Source organism: Arachis hypogaea, chromosome 19 (genome assembly GCF_003086295.3).
Source record: "Arachis hypogaea cultivar Tifrunner chromosome 19, arahy.Tifrunner.gnm2.J5K5, whole genome shotgun sequence".
Taxonomy (NCBI): domain Eukaryota; kingdom Viridiplantae; phylum Streptophyta; class Magnoliopsida; order Fabales; family Fabaceae; genus Arachis; species Arachis hypogaea.
The window spans coordinates 113,665,015-113,682,263 of record NC_092054.1 but is presented as its reverse complement, the minus strand read 5'-3'; the positions used below and the strand labels follow the sequence as shown (position 1 = coordinate 113,682,263).

General features: G+C 41.0%; 1 non-coding gene across 1 annotated transcript; it reads right to left on the bottom strand.

The window, feature by feature from the left end:
* Positions 1 to 2,561: 2,561 nt before the first annotated feature.
* Positions 2,562 to 2,665, bottom strand: LOC112780738 (small nucleolar RNA R71). The gene has a single exon (XR_003191554.1). It is a non-coding gene; the product is annotated as a small nucleolar RNA R71 (small nucleolar RNA).
* Between the last annotated feature and the right edge of the window lie 14,584 nt (positions 2,666 to 17,249).

Here is a 17,249-nt window from a genome sequence, read left to right as displayed (position 1 = left end):
TTTAAGCTCCAGTTTGACCTCAAACTGGAGCTTAAACGTGTTCGACACCTCCAGGGCTACCCTTCTAAGCTTCCACGTTTAACCTCCAGTTTAACCTTAAACTGGAGGTTAAACGTGTTCGACCTCCAGGATGCCTCCTTCCATTTCCACGTTTAACCTCCAGTTTAACCTTAAACTGGAGGTTAAACGTGTTCGACCTCCAGGGCTGCCCTTCCTATATCCACGTTTAAGCTTCAGTTTAACCTTAAACTGAAGCTTAAACGTGTTCGACTACATGACTCTCCAGGGCTGCCTTCTTCCATTTCCACGTTTAAGCTTCAGTTTAACCTTAAACTGAAGCTTAAACGTGCTTCTACAAAAGGCCTCACTGGAAGTGTCTGGCGTTTAAGCTGCAGTTTAAGCTTAAACTGCAACTTAAACGCCACTCTTGGAAAAGGTTTCTGGACCAAAAATATTGCGGTTTAAGTTAGTATTTGAGCACAAACATTAACTTAAACTTATTCTGGTATGAAACCCAATTGAATATCATGGTTTATGGGATTGGGCCTGAAGGATTGATGAGTCTGAAATTTCAATTTATTGAGTCATGTGCCATTATTTGATTATCACTAAGTTGGCTCAATGAATGTTACAGAATTTGGATCAGCAGCCTCATCAAGATTATGGATCATAAACCCAAGGCAAAAGGAAAGCAGGGAGAGGCCTCAAAGCCCAAGAAACACAACAGAAGCTCAATATAGAAAGTGTATAAATAGGATAGAATTTAAGTTAGGAAGGACTTTTACTTTTTCATTGTTAGCTAGTTTTCATATCTTTGTAATTGAATTCAGAGCTATGACTCACTAAACCCCCTTTCATTGGGTTAGGGAGCTCTATTGTAATTCAATGAATCAATAATAGTTTATCTTCTTCTTCAATCTTTTCTCTTGAATTTTGTTAGAAAGCTTCTCGATCTAATTCCATTGGGTAGTTGTCTTGGGAAAGAAACTACCCATAATTGGAATCCTTCGGAACCTTGGGAAAGGAATGGAGGATTCATGCTAGAGAAGCTTTCTCACAGTGAATTGGATTGTGGTTTGGATGGATATTGTGACATGTAATCCTACCAAATTGTGGTTCATGAAACTGTGTGGTATAATCAGTGATCGAGCATCATCTCTTCTTATGAACATTTAAACCAAGGGATTGGGAATTTGTTCATTTTTAGAGAGAATTGGTGAGCCAAGGGATTGGGATCCAATCATATAAGATTGCCAAGCAAAATTCAATGAACGCATTGCTTGAGGAAGAGATAAACATATTTTGATTCGGAGATCTCAATATCTCCTATAACCCAATGAATCCCCCAATTCTGATTTCCATCTTCTCTTTACATTCTGCAACTCAATTCATGCAATCACCCCCATTCCCTTTTAATTTCAGCAATTTAGTTTCTGCTCTTTAATTCATGCAATTTAAGATTCTTGTCATTTACTTTTCCCGCCAATTTTACATTCCGCAATTCTCATCTCAATCTTGATTCCGCTCAACTAGAACACACTTCTAATCCGAATTGCTCACTCAACCAATCCTTGTGGGATTCGACCTCACTCTATTGTGAGTTTTTACTTGACGATAACCGGTGCACTTGCCGGAAGGAATTTCGCCGATCGTGCAATTTCCTAAATCGTAGCATAACTAGTTTATGCGCATCAAGTTTATGGCGCCGTTGCCGGGGATTGGTTTTCGATTGACAATTCTCCGATTGGAAGCTAACTAGATTGAGCAATTTCTCTTGCTTTGTTAATTCTGTTCAAGTTACTTGTTGAATTTTAATTTCTGCACTCGGTTACATGCTTTCTTTCTTTATGCCTTTAAATTCAAGCAACTAACTCACTGACTCACTAACTGTTTGAATTAATTCCTCAATTGCTCTAACCATACTCTTCCATTAACCAAGAGTATTTCACTTGTTTGTGCCTGTGCTGTGTTCTTGTATGACAGGTAGGAGAGGAGAGACATCAACTCCTCCATATACCGAACCAGAGAGGACCCTTCATAGACTGAGAAGGGAAGCAAGAGGGAAGAGAGTAGTGGGAGAAGAGGAATCTGAAGGAGAATCTGAGGACAATTTTGAGGAAGCTTTAGATCTCAACATGGATAGAGAAGTTCACAACCATGAGAGAGCTGATGGAAACAACGCCATTCCTGAGAGGAGGGTTCTTAGTTCATACATAAACCCAACCTCTGGGAATTGTGGTAGCAGCATCCAGAAACCACCCATTCAGGCCAACAATTTCGAGCTCAAACCACAGCTAATATCACTGGTGGAGAATCATTGTTCATTTGGTGGAAGTGCTAATGAAGATCCCAACCAACATCTCACAAAATTCCTGAGAATTTGTGACACTGTGAAGTCCAATGGAGTCCAGGAAGATGCCTATAAACTGCTTTTGTTCCCATTTTCACTTAGGGACAAAGCAGCTAAGTGGCTGGAATCATTCCCAAGGGGGAGTCTAACAACATGGGATGAGGTGGAAAGCAAGTTTCTGGCACGTTTCTACCCCCCACAAAAGGTCAATAGGCTTCGATCTGAGGTTCAGACTTTTAGACAACAAGATGGTGAAACTCTCTACGAGGCATGGGAGAGATTCAAGGATTTGACAAGGAAATGCCCACCAGACATGTTCCATGATTGGGTGCAATTGCATATTTTCTATGATGGACTCTCTTATGAATCAAGGAAGGCTGTAGACCATTCATCAGGAGGTTCATTGAACAGGAAAAAGACTGTGGAAGAGGCCATTGAAGTGATTGAGACAGTGGCTGAGAATGAGTACTACTATGCATCAGAAAGGCACAACACTAAGGGAGTCATGGAGCTGAACCATGTTGATACAATTCTAGCCCAAAACAAGGTGTTTGCCAAGCAACTAGCAGAGCTTACCAGGCAATTAGAAACAAAGCAAGTGGCTGCAATACACACACAAGATCAAGAGGAAGTAAGCATTGAAGGAGGTGATTGGGAAGAGGCCAACTATGTGGGAAACCAACAAAGGCAATCATATGATCCACACTCCAACACTTACAACCCAGGATGGAAAAATCACCCAAACTTTGGGTGGGGGAACCAACAAACCCAACCACAAAACCACAAACCTTACAACCACAACCAACATAACAATTCCACATACCAAAACTCCAACCAAAGATCATACCAAACCACACAAAACACTTACCCCCAACCATCATATCATAGCCAAAATAATCAACCCACTCAACTTAATCCGAACCAACAATTTCAAGATCAATTAAACCGGATAGAAGGAATGATGGCAACCATGAGTCAAGACATAACCGAATTGAAAAGCTTCAGGGATGATGTGAGAGCTACCTTAAGAAACCATGGTGAAAAACTCAAGAGGATGGAGTCTCAAGTAGGAGAGCTATCTCAACAGGCCGTCAAATCAACTGCAGTGTTCCCTAGTGACACAGAAAAGAATCCTAAAGGGGAACAAAAGAGAGTGAGATGGGAAGAATGCAAGGCCATCACCATATTGAAGGAAGTTTCAGAAGAAGAAGGAATCAGGCCCTCAGAGCAGGAGCCAGAAATCTTGAAGGAAGGTGTGGAAGAAGTTAAGCAGGAAAGTGGAACTGAGCAAGCCAAGGAACTGCAAAAAGGCATGCTGGAAATATACCAACCAAAAGCACCATTTCCTCAGAGGTTAGGAGGAGGTGAAAAAGGGAAAACCTATTCAAGGTTTTTAGAGACATTTAACTCTCTTCATGTCAATATTCCCTTTCTTGAGATTCTCCATCAAATGCCTACACACATCAAGTACTTAAAGGAATCGTTAAGCAAGAAAAGAGTTTTGAAGGGAGGACAAACGGTAACAATGAACAAAGAATGCAGTGCTCTCATCAAGAAGGACACACTCTCTAAGAAAACGGACCCAGGAAGTTTTCATATCCCTTGCATCATAGGGGAAACGAAAATTGACAGAGGATTCTGTGATTTAGGAGCTAGCATAAATGTGATGCCTCTAACTCTTATGAAGAGGCTACAACTGAATGAGGTGAGATCCACTGATGTAATCATACAACTGGCTGACAAAACTCAGAAGCGAGCTGAAGGGGTAGTTGAAAATGTGCTGGTGAAAGTGGGGGATTATTATTTCCCCACAGACTTTGTCATTGTGGACATGGAGGAAAGCTACTTACACCCTATCATTCTGGGCAGACCATTTCTAGCCACTACTAGAGCACTCATAGATGTAGAACAAGGAGAGCTAATTCTGAGAATACATGATGAACAGCTCATTTTCAAAGTTTTCAAACCTGCATCTGAGCCTGAACCAGAACCTGAAAAGCCTAAGGATAATAGTAGCCATCTGTGTTTGGAGGAAAGTAATCCAGCAGCTGAAACTCTAAAACAGTCCTTGGAAGGCAAACAAGAGTCGCAAGAGTTAAAGCCACAAGAATCAATGGAAACAGATCAGAAGGATCCTCCTGACATAAGGGTCAATGAAGAAATCCTCAAGAGAAAGGGAAGAATGATAGGGAAATTGCCAAGAGGGTGGAGAAACAAGAAAATTCCCACTGAAGGTTTTTCTCCGGGAGATAACGTGATATCAAGTCATTATCTGCCAATCCCACCTGGCCTCAAAACCATTCCTTCCCAGCTCCCTCAAGTGTTCACAATCAGGAAAGTTCTTTCTATGGAACATTTAGAGGCCATGAATGAATCAAGTGGGGACGTTTTCATAGTGAGAGGAGAAGACGTCAAGCACTACAATCCACCCTAACAAGGGACAACCGTCAAGCTAGTGACGTTAAAGAAGCGCTTCATGGGAGGCAACCCATGTTTTTAATATCCTTACCTTTTTTGTTTTGTTGTGCATCTAATAAAACATGGTTTCTTATGCATGAACTTGAATCCTCAGGACAACTGCTGAAAGAGTGCACTAAACATTGCATGTAAAATGCAATTTGTCTCTAAGTTTGGTGTGCCTGAAGGCACCCCAAATTTTATTCAAAATGCATTCAATTTTTAGTGCACAACCAAAGATTAAGTTTGGTGTTCCTCTTTGAACACGGTTCATGAAAAGCACGAAGTTCCTCTGGATTTCGAAATTCATGACAAGTATACCATTCGCATGTTTTAATGCTTTGGTTTCAATTACTTAGGGTAGTAAATTTGTTTAGAATCAAAGAGCCAAGGTGACTATGATTTATTAGAATTAAGCACATTCATTAAGGACAACCAATATGGATTTCATGTCATCAGGAGACTTGACCAAACACTAAGTTTGGTGTCCAAATAATAAGTGTGCATACATGTAGAAGTCACGGCTATAAGCTCATAAAGACAATCATTGATTTACATGTGCAAGTACTATTCATAATTCACATGGACCGAAAAATGATAGCAAACTTGTTTGTTTGTGCAGGTACAAAAGAAAAGACAAAAATGGAGGAAAAAGACAAAGGGAGGTACGGTGCTTGGTCAAAAAGAAAATTCACAAGTCTTTGAAACTAACACATGGGAAAAGGAAGTTCTGCAAGAAAAGATAGCTACATGTACAACCTAATGCACCCAGAATACTTCCAAGAAAATGAAAAGCAATTCGTCCTTCTCCCTAATTCATATATTTACCATCAAGCCACCCTTCACAAATCACCCTAGCCGTCCATTTTGCACTTACGGGCACTATAAAGAACCACTTGGGGAACAAGTTCAACACCACCAAATCTCCTTCATGCACATTTCCTTCATCATAGCATAAACTATCTCTTGCGAAAACAACCTCCCCACACTTCCAACAACACTTCTTGCTTCACCTTGTCAACTTTAGCTTGTCACTTACCAAAACTAAAGAACCAATGGCAGCTTCATCTAGCCACAAAAGAAGAAAAGACAAGCAGCCAATGGAGGAAAACAGGGAATTCGATGCATGGAGATACAGATCAGTTTTCCATGAGATTCAAGCCGAATGGATGAGACCTAAAACGGTACTAGCTGAGGTTCCCTTTGACCTTGAAAAGGATGAGTTCCCAGGTGTTTGGGAAAAGATCAAAAAGAGGAAGTGGGAGCTCCTGACTAAGCCAATCACTAAAATCAACATCAACCTGGTGAAAGAGTTTTATGCAAATGCAGTAAGGGAGGATCCAACCAAGAAACCCACATACAAAAGCTATGTGAGAGGGGTGGAAGTTGACTTCAGTCCCAAAGCAATCATGAAAACCCTTGGCCTGAAAAACATACATTTCAGCCAAGCAAGTTATGAAGAAAGGATGATAGGAGAACCTGACTATGCAACTATTGCTGAAGACCTTTGTGCCATCAGAGCTGAATGGGTGAGAAAAACAAGAGGGGCTCCAAGAGTCTTGAGAAGGGGAGACCTAACACCTGAAGCTAAAGGGTGGTATGCAATAGTTAGGAGATCCATCCTACCCACTGCAAACTCTTCAGAAATAGTCCCTAAAAGAGCCATCTTGCTACATTGCATTATGGTGGGAGGGGAGATCAAAGTTCATAAACTCATTGCTGAACAGATACAAGAGTTTAGTGAGAAAAGTGACCCTGAATCCTGGCTCCACTTCCCTAGCACTATCATTAGACTATGCATCGATGCCCAAGTACCACTTGAGGATGAAAGACCTAATTGGCTATATCCTGGATTGGCCATAACTGCGTACAGAATGACTCTTGGCCCAACTCCTCCAAGACATACAAGAAGAAGAAATGAAGAAGGGCAACAAGTGGAAGCCGAGCAAGAAGCAGAACAAGAAAGACAGGAAGGAGAAGACAGAGAAGAAGAGCAAGAAGAGCAAGCAATTCCAGAGAGAAGACAACGAATTCCCAGAGACCCCATGGATATGAGCAGAATGCAGGAAATCATGGAAGGAATGTCTCAACAATACATGAGGTCTCAGGAGAGACAAGAGGACTTTCACCTAAAAATGATGGATATGCAAAGGAACTTTGAATCAAGATTCTTCGATCTGCAAAGGGAACAGAATTTACACTTACAGGAATCCTTCAGCCACATATGCCAACACCAAGATGCCAATGTCTTGGCAATCAAGGAAGCCACCACTTTACAGAATGCAAGATACTCAGTCCAAGCTGATTACAACATCAGTTCGCAAATCAAGCTTAACTATATAGGGGAACATCTACACAAGATGGACCCAGCATTCCCAGCTTTTGATGAGTATTTCAAAGGGAGGAAAGAAGGAGAAATAAACAAGGCAATGATCCTTGAAAAAGGAGTGGAAGAAACGATGAAAAAGGCTGGATTCTGGAAAAAGCTCATAAGAAAAGACAAAGGAAGCACAAGTGGTCAAAAAGAGGCAGGAAGCAAGAAGAAGCAGGATCCCAAGAATTAAGAAGAACCAAGCAATAAATAAGAGGTGGTCTCGTTCCTTAATAATCAAATGATCATTGGTGGATTGTCTTTATGAGCTTTCTTTCATCATAAGTCATTTAAGTGTTATGTGGAGTTTTTTTTTAGTATGAGTGTCTGTTTATTGCTTGAATAAAGTGAATGCTTAGATGTTTGGATATAACTTCACCTTCTTAAACAAGTGCTTGCCATGCTTGTTCTGTTTCAAAAAAATAAAAGAAAAGTTTGAACAAAAGTAACTTGGCTAAATTAGTGACAAATCAAGTAGAATTAAGTGGTGGTATGCATGCTTGATTGTTTAGTCAGATCATTGGAATTAGAGTGTAGAATTATCATTCTTTGTGTAGAAATTGAAAACTGTCTATGGATCTTGATGAATAAATGTCTTTGGCCATGAAAAAGAAAGAAAAAGAAGAAGAAAAAGCCACTGAAAAAGGGCAACCAAAAAGCAAAAAAATTGAGAAAATAAGCTAGGTACCAATGGTTTGAACTTCTGAGACAAATGCCTGTGGTGTTTATGTATTAAGGATATGCTTGGATGAATAGGTTCTGAGGAGTGTTTCAACACTTGGTAACTTGGGTTAACTAACCCGGGATTATCAACCAAAAGTCCATTATCAAGAGCAACCTAAATACAAAACATTTAGTCACACAAAGAGGTGCTGGGCACCAATGTCTCAAGAAGAAATGTGAACTAAAATGCCTGAAGTGGATATGTGTAGTGCACTGATAAGAAAAAAAAAATGCCAAAGGCTTGTGCAACACATGACACTGAGCAAACAAGGAGCAAAGAAGCTCTAAGAAAAAGAAAAGAAAAACAAAGAAGAGGAAAGTGCCAAGGACATAAGAATAACAAGAGGCCATAGCAGTGTTTGATGGATGCAATGAAAAAGTGATAATCTTACCTGATAAGAATGAAAAAGTGATGCTGCAACTTTCTGCATAAAACCCTTCTGAGGAACTTCAAATGCTTGCTAATATAGCCAATGTAATTGCTTTCTGTTTCATACTTTCTTCTTAAATAACTCAGGACTTGCTTAGGGACAAGCAAGTATTAAGTTTGGTGTTGTGATGCCAAGGCATCTTAGGCTAGTTTCACTAGTATTTTTCTGTTAGTTTTAGTGGTTTTATGCATTTTCTTGAGCTTAAAGTAACCAAGAATGGTTAAAAGAATAACAAAGCAATGAACCATCCAAACAATATGATTTTGATGCAAATTCCATGAGTTTTAGTTATATTACTTGAATGCTATGAATGGAAGATTTCTCATGAAATTTTGCAAGACTTTGATGCATTTGTTTGGATGATTTCAGGAAAGAAGAGGCTAAGCAAGGAAGCAACAAAATCAATAAAGGAAGCTTGAATAAGCAATACTAACAAGTGAATAAGCAAAGAAAACAAATTAAAATTTGCAGAAATTAGCAGTAATAAACTGAAACAAAAACTATTAACAAAAGAAAAGAAAAATTGCTCAATCTAGTTAACTTCCAATTGGAGAATTGTCAATCGAAAACCAATCCCCGGCAACGGCGCCATAAACTTGATGCGCATAAACTAGTTATGCTACGATTTAGGAAATTGCATGATCGGCAAAATTCCTTCCGGCAAGTGCACCGGTTATCGTCAAGTAAAAACTCACAATAGAGTGAGGTCAAATCCCACAAGGATTGGTTGAGTGAGCAATTCGGATTAGAAGTGTGTTCTAGTTGAGCGGAATCAAGATTGAGATGAGAATTGCGGAATGTAAAATTGGCAGGAAAAGTAAATGACAAGAAATTGAAATGGCGGAATCTTAAATTGCATGAATTAAAGAGCAGAAACTAAATTGCTGAAATTAAAAGGGAATGGGGGTGATTGCATGAATTGAGTTGCAGAATGTAAAGAGAAGATGGAAATCAGAATTGGGGGATTCATTGGGTTATAGGAGATATTGAGATCTCCGAATCAAAACATGTTTATCTCTTCCTCAAGCAATGCGTTCATTGAATTTTGCTTGGCAATCTTATATGATTGGATCCCAATCCCTTGGCTCACCAATTCTCTCTAAAAATGAACAAATTCCCAATCCCTTGGTTTAAATGTTCATAAGAAGAGATGATGCTCGATCACTGATTATACCACACAGTTTCATGAACCACAATTTGGTAGGATTACATGTCACAATATCCATCCAAACCCCAATCCAATTCACTGTGAGAAAGCTTCTCTAGCATGAATCCTCCATTCCTTTCCCAAGGTTCCGAAGGATTCCAATTATGGGTAGTTTCTTTCCCAAGACAACTACCCAATGGAATTAGATCGAGAAGCTTTCTAACAAAATTCAAGAGAAAAGATTGAAGAAGAAGATAAACTATTATTGATTCATTGAATTACAATAGAGCTCCCTAACCCAATGAAAGGGGGTTTAGTGAGTCATAGCTCTGAATTCAATTACAAAAATATGAAAACTAGCTAAAAGTGAAGGTAAAGTTCTTCTAACTTAAATTCTATCCTATTTATACACTTTCTATATTGAGCTTCTGTTGTGTTTCTTGGGCTTTGAGGCCTCTCCCTGCTTTCCTTTTGCCTTGGGTTTATGATCCATAATCTTGATGAGGCTGCTGATCCAAATTCTGTAACATTCATTGAGCCAACTTAGTGATAATCAAATAATGGCACATGACTCAATAAATTGAAATTTCAGACTCATCAATCCTTCAGGCCCAATCCCATAAACCATGATATTCAATTGGGTTTCATACCAGAATAAGTTTAAGTTAATGTTTGTGCTCAAATACTAACTTAAACCACAATATTTTTGGTCCAGAAACCTTTTCCAAGAGTGGCGTTTAAGTTGCAGTTTAAGCTTAAACTGCAGCTTAAACGCCAGACACTTCCAGTGAGGCCTTTTGTAGAAGCACGTTTAAGCTTCAGTTTAAGGTTAAACTGAAGCTTAAACGTGGAAATGGAAGAAGGCAGCCCTGGAGAGTCATGTAGTCGAACACGTTTAAGCTTCAGTTTAAGGTTAAACTGAAGCTTAAACGTGGATATAGGAAGGGCAGCCCTGGAGGTCGAACACGTTTAACCTCCAGTTTAAGGTTAAACTGGAGGTTAAACGTGGAAATGGAAGGAGGCATCCTGGAGGTCGAACACGTTTAACCTCCAGTTTAAGGTTAAACTGGAGGTTAAACGTGGAAGCTTAGAAGGGTAGCCCTGGAGGTGTCGAACACGTTTAAGCTCCAGTTTGAGGTCAAACTGGAGCTTAAACGTGGAAATGGAGAGAGCAATCCTGGAGGAGAAAACTTGGTCGAACACGTTTAAGCTCCAGTTTGAGGTCAAACTGGAGCTTAAACGTGGAAATGGCTCCCTGGTGCTTTTCCCATTCTGGCGTTTAACCTCCAGTTTAAGGTTAAACTGGAGGTTAAACGTGGAACTCCTTCCTGAGTGGCATTATCATTCTGGCGTTTAACCTCTAGTTTAAGGTTAAACTGGAGGTTAAACGTGGAATGCTTCTTTGGTGAGACTTTCATTCTGGCGTTTAACCTCCAGTTTAAGGTTAAACTGGAGGTTAAACTTCAATTCCAGCATTTCTTAGCCTTCCTGATTCTGGCGTTTAAGCTCCAGTTTAGGCTTAAACTGGAACTTAAACTCCACATGTGATATTCAAGCTTCCTTTATTGATTTTGTTGCTTCCTTGCTTAGCCTCTTCTTCCCTGAAATCATCCAAACAATTGCATCAAAGTCTTGCAAAATTTCATGAGAAATCTTCCATTCATAGCATTCAAGTAATATAACTAAAACTCATGGAATTTGCATTAAAATCATACTGTTTGGATGGTTCATTGCTTTGTTCTTCATTTAACCATTTTTGGTTACTTTAAGCTCAAGAAAATGCATAAAACAACTAAAACTAACAGAAAAATGCTAGTGAAACCAGCCTAAGATGCCTTGGCATCAAAGGCTGCAGGATCTCGGCCAGTACAACAAAGACGTAGAAAGCTCGGACCAGAACGATCCCAAGCTGTGGAAGAGCAGGTACACGCTCTACTGGAGGCAGGATTCATAAGAGAAGTCAAGTACCCACTATGGCTAACTAACGTCGTCTTGGTGAAAAAATCAAATGGGAAGTGGCGGATGTGCATCGACTACACTGATCTCAACAAAGCCTGCCCAAAAGATCCCTATCCACTCCCAAGTATCGATGCTCTGGTAGATGCCACCGCTGGATATAAATACCTCTCGTTTATGGATGCATATTCGGGATACAATCAAATCCCAATGTATCCACCCGACCAAGAAAAAACTGCATTCTTAACCCCAAACGTAAACTACTACTATATCGTCATGCCCTTTGGCCTTAAAAATGCGGGAGCTACTTATCAGAGATTAATGAATAAGGTTTTTACGGATCACATCGGAAAAATCATGGAAGTATATGTGGACGATATGTTAATAAAGACACAAAGTGAAGAGACGTTATTGTCCGACCTGACCCAAGTATTCGACACTATAAGAAGGCACGGCATGTGACTCAACCCTGCCAAATGCACCTTCGCAGTAGAAGCTAGCAAATTCTTGGGTTTTATGCTCACACAAAGAGGAATTGAGGCAAATCTGGATAAATGCCGGGCCATACTCGACATGAAGAGCCCGACTTGTGTCAAAGAGGTATAATAACTCAACAGAAGGTTGGCAGCCTTGTCCAGATTTTTAGCCGGATCGGCAATAAGATCTCTCCCCTTTTACGCCACTCTAAGGAAGGGAAAGAGGTTTGAATGGACAACGGAGTGCGAGCAGGCCTTCCATGATTTCAAAAGATTCCTAGGACAACCACCTATCCTAACTCGGCCACGGGAGGGAGAACCACTCATATTGTACCTCACGGTAGGAAGTCGGGCGGTAGCCTCAGCACTAGTTTGAGAAGACTATAGTGGGCAACAACCCGTATACTTCATCAGTAAAGCATTATAAGGATCCGAGATGAACTACCAAAAAATAGAAAAATTTGCCTATGCTCTCATACTAACATCTCGATGACTTCATCCATACTTCCAAGCTCACACCATTAGGGTTCGGACCAACCAGCCCATAAAAAGGATTTTGCAGAAAACAGACCTAGCAGGAAGAATCTTGCAATGGGCAGTCGAGTTGTCCGAATTCGACCTTCAGTATGAAGATCGGACAGCCATTAAATCGCAATATCTGGCCGACTTCATTGCAGAATTTACAGACACCCTAAAAATCCCCATAGAATGGAATCTCTACGTGGACGGTTCCTCAAATAAAACTGGAAGCGGTGCGGGTGTGATAATTGAAAGCGACCAAGGAACCCAAATTGAACTCTCCCTCAAATTCGGGTTCCCTGCCTCAAATAACCAAGCTGAATATGAGGCACTACTAGCTGGTTTGAAGCTGGCTAGGGAGGTTGGAGCTCAAAAGCTTATCATCTTCAGCGACTCACAAGTAGTCACTTCACAAATAGCAGGGAGCTACCAAGCCAAAGATCCTACCATGAAAAATTACTTGGACAAAACCAAGGAACAACTCGGACAACTTGGAGAATATGAGGTCCATCACATACCCCGAGAACAAAATGCCCGAGCTGATGCACTCTCAAAACTAGCCAGCACCAAACTAGGGGGCAACAATAGAAGCCTCATCCAAGAAATGCTGCAGAATCCGTCAATCTCGGAAAAAGAAAAAGTCCTAGCCATAACAGGTCAGGATCAAGGATGGATGACTCCCATAATTAACTACCTCAAAATAGAAACACTCCCCACAGATGAAAAGGAGGCAAAGAGGTTAAAACGGGAGGCACAATACTACACCATCATAAACAACACTCTATACAAAAGAGGGATTTCAATACCATTATTAAAATGCGTACTAACTACCAACACAAAGGAAGTTTTAGAAGAAGTACACAGCGGCATCTGTGGCAATCATCTCGGAGCACAGGCACTTACCAAAAAGGTACTCCGGGCAGGATTTTATTGGCCAACTCTACAAAAAAAAAGCCATAGAATTCATAAAGACATGTCCACCATGTCAAAAACATGCCAACTTTCACATCGCCCCACCAGAGGAACTCATCAGCGTAACCTCACCTTGGCCATTCGCAAAGTGGGGACTCGACCTTCTCGGACCTTTCCCTCAGAGATCGGGACAAGTCAAATTTCTCATAGTAGGGGTAGACTATTTCACAAAGTGGATCGAGGCAGAACCCCTAGCTAATGCCACTGCTCAAAGAAGTTGAAAATTCCTATATAGAAATATTGTCACAAGGTTTGAGGTTCCATACTCCATCACCGCGGACAATGGCACTCAATTTACAAATACAGGCTTCAGAAAATTGGTGGCCGACCTAAACATAAAACACCAATTTACATCCGTAGAACACCCCCAGGCCAACGAACATGCGGAAGCTGCTAACAAAGTCATATTGGTCGGACTAAAACGGAGATTACAGGACACAAAGGGAGCCTGGGCTGAAGAGCTCCCACAAGTCATATGGGCATATCGAACAACGCCACATTCCACCACAAAGGAATTACCCTTCCAATTAGCATACGGAATGGAGGCAATGATCCTAGTGGAGATTGAAGAAGGGTCGCCTAGAGTGATCCACTATAATGAAGAAGCCAACTCCCAACTACAAAGGGAAGAACTCGACCTACTTCCAGAAGTCCAAGAAAGAGCTCGGATTAGGGAAGAGGCATTAAAACGTTGAATGGCTTAGATATACATTCAAAAGGTAGTGCCGCGAGGTTTTGCTGAGAACGACCTCATCCTAATCTGAAATGATATCGTAACAACTCGACCTGGAGAAGGAAAGCTGGCAGCAAACTGGAAAGGACCCTACCGAGTCATAGAAATACTTGGAAAGGGCTAGTACAGACTGTCCAAACTTGATGGGCGAGAGCTTCCTAGGTCATGGCACGCCTGCAACCTAAGAATGTACTATAGTTAGGGGTGATAAAGGATCTTAGGACAAGGCACACTCTTTTTCCTGAAAAGGTTTTTTAACGAGGTGCCAAACCAAGGATCTACAAGTTGCCCGACTTAGAAGGATAAAACCCCAACATGTATATATCTGCATTTTCTCTTGAATAAATTTTTTAGATTTCCTACAAATTATCAAGACGCATTAATCTGAAACGCTAAAAATTCATCGCCCGATTATAAAGCTACAGATCGGCAAAAAGTGAAAATCAAATTCATTGCACGATCACGATAAAGACCAGCGAAGATAAAAACCAAATTCATCAAAGGTCAACCAAACGAGGATTAAGCCCAATCCCTACAAAATTGGCAAGATAAAAACAGAATAATGCAAGAAGTTATCGAAAGTGATCCATAGAAAGGACCTGACGAGGTCTTAAATAAATGGATTGCTAAAAAATAACTTAAAGACTGCCCGATGTAAAAAGTCGGATCAGTCATAAAATCAAAGTTATAAAAGTAAATCCCTGGAAAGAGGTCTGGCCAACCATATAAAAGAGGATTACTATAACTTAGAAGGGCCCAAAATGATGAAGTCGGCCCAAAACATAAAAGTTATAGAAGTAATCCCTGAAAGAGACCTGAACAAGGTCCAAGAAAGAGGATTACTAACAATAATTCAGACAAAACCGACATGACGAAATCGGCCTTTCAAAAACCTTAACGTTATGTAAGGTAATTCCTAATAGAGACTTGAACAAGGTCCAAACAAAACAAATTACTAGAAATAACTTTAGGCCAAGGCTCAAAGGAATCAAGCCACAAGTATGAAACACAAAGGCAATGCAAAGAGGTCGAGCAACAAGGCCCCAACACTACCAAAAAAACCTAAAAAAGGTACCAAGACAGATGAAAACAGACATGATATGAAAAACATAAAGTTATAATAATAACAAGCTCAAGAAGGCTACCAAAACCAGCCCCAAAAGCTTGGAAACCATTTTGTTTTTCAAAATTAAGTTGCTAAACAAGCAACTAAGAAAGTGTCAAGGGCCAGCAACCACCATTTACAAAATAAAGAGTTCAAAAGCCCACAAGCCGGGCTATTTACACAAACATTTAGAAAATTCATTTAAGATCCGAAGGCTTCTCGGCAGCATCAGCATGGGGTAAAGGAGGACGAGTTTGAATAGGCATTGTATCCACTGTCCCGTCATCCCTGTTTAAGATCTGGCAATCAGGCTCCGATTTGGGATGACCAACCTCAGATGAAGGAGCTGAAGAAGTTGGTACAATAGAAGCTTTGGCGGCAGGCACAGAAGGGGGCGCAACATCATCCTTATCAGGGACGATCTGGCCATCCTTTACAACATTGTCCAGGCTGAAGAGAGTAAGGTCAAGCTCGGGGGCAAGAACCCGAACCTGCTCCTTCAGGTTCTCATAAGCAGCAGTTACGCTGCCTACAAGGTGACCCTGGAGCTCAGCATAATCAGTCCGAGCGGATTCCAACTCCTCCCTGAGACGCATCACTTCCCGGTAGGTCGTGACATAGCTATCCTTGTGCCTCAATGCAGTGTCTTCAGCCAACCTCACAGAAGCCGCCAAAGCAACAGAACTAGCCTTTTCGCCCTCTAACTCCTTCTCTAGCTTGGTCACTTTCACTTGGAGCTCCTCCTTCAAACCCTTCATTCTATCGAACTCCCGTTTAGCCTCCTCCATAAAAGCTTTGGTAGCATGAAGAGGAAGATCTTAGGCAGTTCGGTACATGGCAGCCCCCATATGTGCCATCTTTATGCTGCTCTGTGTAATAAAATCTAAATGACAAAGAAGAGAGACATCATCAGTAGGGATGGTACCATAAGGACCGATCTGCTGATCGACAAACTCAACCGCGTCAAAGTCAGGGGCATCAAGATTAAGAGACTTAGTTGTCTTTTGTTTTTTCGGAGGAGGAGCGCCAGAAGTAGCAACAGAAGCTTGCAGAGGATCAACCAAATGAACCTGGGGAGTAGGGATCACCTTCCTCACCCCCGATGAGCTCGATACGGGCGGCTTCGAATGAACCTAAGACGACCCCTTCCCGACCGCCTTGGCCGAGACGTTCTGAGCTGCAGTAGCCTTCCTTGCCCTTTTAAAGGCCTTCATGGATTCATTATTTTTAATCATCTCTACAAACAAACATCACAGCGAGAAACCAAGTTATGAATCAAAAAAGATCTTATAAGAGATAAACTCGACAAAATAAGCAAAAAACAAAAGACAACTCGACCACTACCCAGCTCAGCTCGAAGGAGAGGGGGATTTCCTAGGAATTTCTTTGTATCAAGATGAGGAGGCTGCCCCCAAATTTCTTCCAGCACAGTCACAAAGGCTTGTTCATCCTCATCCAACATCTCCCACGTGTATTTAGACACCATTACATTCTTTTGCCATTCCAAAGGAAAGGCGGGCTCATCATTCTCATCCAGAAAGAAGGGTCGAGCTCCTTCAACAGCTCGGACCCTGAAAAAATAATTTTTGAAGTCGCGAAAAGATTCATCAAACATGGAAAAAATCTTCTTCCCTTGGAAAGCTCGGAAAGAAACCCAGGTGGCCTTCTTCTTAACCACCCGGGCTTTGTCAAAACAAAAAGATAAAAGAAGAGGGATTGTGAAGCGGGGATACCCAGTTCATGGCACAACAACTGAAAGATTTTTATAAAACCCTAAGAGTTAGGGTGAAGTTGGGATGGAGCTACATTACAAGACCACAAGAGGTTGGTCTCGAAAGGAGTAAAAGGAAGGGTAACATTCTTCTGACTAAAAAAGAAGCCGTATGCATAGAAAAATGGGCATTCTCCAACAATTCGGGTAGAAAAACAAATCCTTTTCTCAGAATTGAGAGACACAAGCTCATAGTTCTTTTCATCACTACCATTACTACAAATCCTATGAAACTGCC